Source organism: Mustela erminea, chromosome 6, assembly GCF_009829155.1.
Source record: "Mustela erminea isolate mMusErm1 chromosome 6, mMusErm1.Pri, whole genome shotgun sequence".
Classification (NCBI taxonomy): Eukaryota; Metazoa; Chordata; class Mammalia; order Carnivora; family Mustelidae; genus Mustela; species Mustela erminea.
The window spans coordinates 29,572,656-29,577,315 of record NC_045619.1 but is presented as its reverse complement, the minus strand read 5'-3'; the positions used below and the strand labels follow the sequence as shown (position 1 = coordinate 29,577,315).

The window sequence follows — 4,660 nt, the reverse complement described above, 5'->3', positions numbered from 1 at the left end:
CAAGTGACAGCTAAAGTGCCATTACCTGTGACATAAAAGGAGAGTTTGCACATTGATAACCATAAGGCAAACACATCAAAGGAAAAATGGACAAAGGATTCATAATTCATAGAGGAACAAGTCCAGATGGACAGTAAACAAAATGATACTCAGCTTCTGCGTGTGTCAGAGAAATACAAGTTAAAATGAAAATGAAATAACTCCATTGACACATCAGTGTGCAAAAATTTAAAGGAGAATTATACCTACTATAGGTTGGAATTTGGGGAAAAGGACAATCTCATGCATGGTTGGTGGGGTACTTTTTGGGGACGTAATCAGGCAATATTTTTGAAAATAAAAAATGTACATACTGTTTGACTTAGCAGCTCCATTCCAGTGAGTCTGTGGCATAGAAATAGATGTGTTAGTCCACGGGAGTGTCTAACACAGCTCTGTCTGAAGAGGCACGATGCTGGAAAACAAAGTGAATAATCATTAGTAGAAGAATGAGTGAATTAAACGGCGGTCTGTTAAAAACATGGAGGGTTTCCTGGGTGGCTCTGTTGGTTAAGCATCTGACTCTTGATTTTGGCTCAGGTCATGATCTCTGTGCTTAGTGCGGTGTCTGCTGGGCATTCTCTCTCCTCTCCCTCTGCCCCTGCTCCCACTCATGCTTTCTCGGTCTCTGTCTGTCTCTTTCTTAAATAAATAAAATCTTTTTAAAAATTTTATTTACTTATTATTATTTCTTTTCTTTCTTTCTTTCTTTCTTTCTTTCTTTCTCTCTTTCTTTTTCTTTCTTTCTTTCTTTCTTTCTTTCTTTCTTTCTTTCTTTCTTTCGTTCTTTATTTTACATAGAGAGAGACAGTGGGAGAGGGAACACAAGCAGGGGGAGTGGGAGAGGGGGGAGCAGGCTCCCCACTGAGCGGGGAGCCTGATGCAGGGCTCCATCCCAGGACCCTGGGATAATGACCTGAGCTGAGGGCAGACACTTAACGACTGAGCCACCCAAATAAATAAAATCTTAAAAAAATCAAAACATGGAATATTACAAATCTGCTAAAAGAGTTCGACCTGTAATAACCTACTTTGAAAGGATATTTTGCAATGTTACGTGAGAAAAGCCAGATGTAATTCTTGCATATAATATGATACCATTTTGATAAAACAATGATTCCCCTCATACGTATGTAAAAGGTATGAGCATAGGCTCTCTGCTCTTCCCCGTTCGACAGATAGCCGCATCTTCAGGTGCAGTGCCAGCCGCGTGCCTGAGACACCATGGTGAAGGTCGGAGTGAACGGATTTGGCCATATTGGGTGCCTGGTCACCAGGGCTGCTTTTAACTCTGGTAAAGTGGATATTGTCGCCATCAATGACCCTTTCGTTGATCTCAACTACATGGTCTACATGCTCCAGTATGATTCTACCCATGGTAAATTCCACGGCACAGTCAAGGCTGAGAATGGGAAGCTTGTCATCAATGGGAAGTCCATCTCCATCTTCCAGAGTGAGATCCTACCAACATCAAATGGAGCGATGCTGGTGCTGAGTATGTTGTGGAGTCCACTGGGGTCTTCACCACCATGGAGAAGGCTGGGGCTCACTTGAAGGGCGGGGCCAAGAGGGTCATCATCTCTGCTCCTTCTGCTGATGCCCCCTTGTTCGTGATGGGTGTGAACCATGAGAAGTATGACAACTCCCTCAAGATTGTCAGCAATGCCTCCTGTACCATCAACTGCTTGGCTCCTCTGGCCAAGGTCATCCATGACAACTTCGGCATTGTGGAGGGACTCATGACCACCGTCCATGCCATCACTGCCACCCAGAAGACTGTGGACGGCCCCTCTGGGAAGCTGTGGCGTGACGGCCGAGGGGCTGCCCAGAACATCATCCCTGCTTCCACTGGTGTGGCCAAGGCTATAGGCAAGTTCATCCCTTAGCTGAATGGGAAGTTGACTTGCATGGCCTTCCGTGGCCCCACCCCCAATGTGTCTCTTGTGGATCTGACCTGCTGCCTGGAGAAAGCTGCCAAATATGATGACATCAAAAGGTGGTGAAGCAGGCATCAGAGGGCCCCCTTAAGGGCATCCTGGGGTATACTGAGGACCAGGTTGTCTCCTGCGACTTCAACAGTGACACCCACTCCTCTACCTTTGATGCTGGGGCTGGCATTGCTCTCAATGACCACTTTGTCAAGCTCATTTCCTGGTATGACAATGAATTTGGCTACAGCAACTGGGTGGTGGACCTTATGGTCCACAAGGCCTCCAAGGAATAAGAGCCCCCTGAACCACCAGCCCCAGCCAGAGCAAGAGGAAGAAAGAGGCCCTCAGCTGCTGGGGAATCCCTGCCCCCACTTATCCCCTAAAACACTGAGAATCTCCCAACCTCCACTATTTCCATCCCAGACCCCCTGAAGAAGGGGAGGGGCTTGGGGAGCCCTACCTTGTCATGTACCATCAATAAAGTATACTGTACCCAGCCAAAAAAAAAAAAAATAGGTATGAGCATAGAAAAAGACAAAAGTAGATGCCTGACATTTGTTATCTAGCTGGGAGGTGAAGAGAGGGAGAAGGAAACGGCGAGTGGGAAGAAGGGTAAGGAAAGGAAAAGATACAATATGCAAAGAATGAACTTTGAGCAAGAACGTGAGAAAAAACCAAACTCGAACAGCAAATAACTCTAGGAGTTCAGAATTAAATGTCCTGATAGAAGACGGCATCATTGTCCTCACGCAAAGAGGGTTGGAATTGCCTAAAAGAGAGAGCACACAGAATTCAGACAACTACCAAAACCTTTATTTAGTGATGCTAGTTAAGAGTTAAATCTAATCTCCTTGGCAGATGGAATTAGAGACCGATTTCAGAACCCACAATTCTGATCATTACTTAGAGCGATAGATCTGCGAATAAATGTTTTGGAGGTTTCAGAGATTTCATTTTAAAATGTGATGATCTATTGTTTACCTATAAACCCAATGCCTGCCTGCCTGCCTTCGGTGAAAGTAAATGCATGACAGAACTCTTTTCTCTCACCACTTTAATATTTAGATTATGAGCATATCTTACTTTATTTTGTTAATTTCATGGTGCTCTCCAGGCATGAGGGTGAATATAATTTGTTACTGTTTTTCACTAGGTGACAGGCACATAGTAGGAACTCAGTAAATAATTTGTTGAAGAGGACTGAATTCCACTTCGAGTGCTTTCCAGCTTAGACAAATTATTAATGAGTAATAAGCCAGGATTCCTAATCTCAGTGTACCCAACATTCCCTCCTTCTTCTTCCTGATATAGGCAATAGATTTTTTAATTGTCAAAACATCTGCAAAATTTAGGATGTCAGTCACAATGAATAATAACAATGTCACCTTCACTCAAGTGTGTGTTTGGCCAGGAACAGGTGATTAAACCTATCATGGTATTACCTTGCTGCCTGGAGGTGCTCACCACATTCTCCCGGTTTCTAAGGCAACTGATTAAGGAATTTAAGAACTGAGGCCTCATTTAGGCTGATGCCCTTAGAAAGGTAGAATTTCTTTTCCAGGAGGCCGTACTGGGAGACAAGGCTTATTTGTTTTAATGTTTTTCATTTCTCTAAATTTCACAACACAAGGTGCTCAGATACCTTTTGGTAGAGCCTACTGGAAAATGTTACCAATATAAACACGGAGAGCTCAGTGTTGCCAACCCCAAAAGAACACTTGGTGGGATTGCTGGTAAATAGGAGGCAACTCAAAGAAGACTCTGTTTTCCTTCTAGCCTTGCTTTTTATTTACTGCTCTGCAGCACGAGCTGTGGATGGTGCTATTGATGACGCTGGGCCAACAACTCCGTGAACGACTCTCCCTTACAAGACCGTAGCATTGGATGGGTCCAACACAGACAGGCTTTTCATGCAGTTAAGCTGTTTGGCCTTGACACTCACAGTGATAAACTGCCACCGAGATAAATTCAGCGGTTCTCTGGAACGAGCTCTTTTGGGTTACAAAATGGCCTCCAGGGAGAGGCAGGGCTTGCTTCCAATAGGAGGGTAAGAGGAATTTTTTTTTGTTGTTTCCTTTTCAATCGGAAGACAGCGGCTAGTGTAAGATCCAAACAGCACATTGTTTACATACTTCTCTAGTCCTCCGGCCTCGGCCACAGCCTGTTTTCTCAGGTGGGTTAATTACCCATATCTCTGAAATAACGTGATTCTTTTCATTATGTCACTGAAGTATGACACAAACATTTCATGACCACATATGAGTTACTACCTTTTCTCTTGCATAAGAAATATGAAGTCTTAGCTGTCAGATGTGAGAGAGAATGCCCGTCGTTCTCTGATACAAAAATAATGCTGCTCACGTTTCCATACATTTTTGGGGGAATGTTATCATGCCTCTAGGTCTTCAGATAACTTCAAAATTGCAACAAATTCATGTATCTTATGGAAGGATGCTAACATGCAAAGGATCACGCTAGAATGTAAACTCTCAGAGCTTACCTCTTTGGATCACCATTATAGCCCTATGCCTTTTACAGTACCTGACATATGGAAGGCTCCTGCTGAATGAATGAATGAATGAATGAATGAATGAATGAATGAATGAACAAACAGAAGTGTATTGCTTTGGGGAATGGGGTATGGTGAGGTTAACTTGGTATGGCAATTGGGAGTGTTGGGGAATTGGAAC

The 4,660-nt window shown here is 43.7% G+C and overlaps 1 pseudogene; it reads left to right on the top strand.

The window, feature by feature from the left end:
* The first annotated feature begins 1,248 nt into the window (after nucleotides 1-1,248).
* Nucleotides 1,249-2,483, top strand: LOC116593037 (annotated as a pseudogene).
* The last annotated feature ends 2,177 nt before the right edge of the window (nucleotides 2,484-4,660 follow it).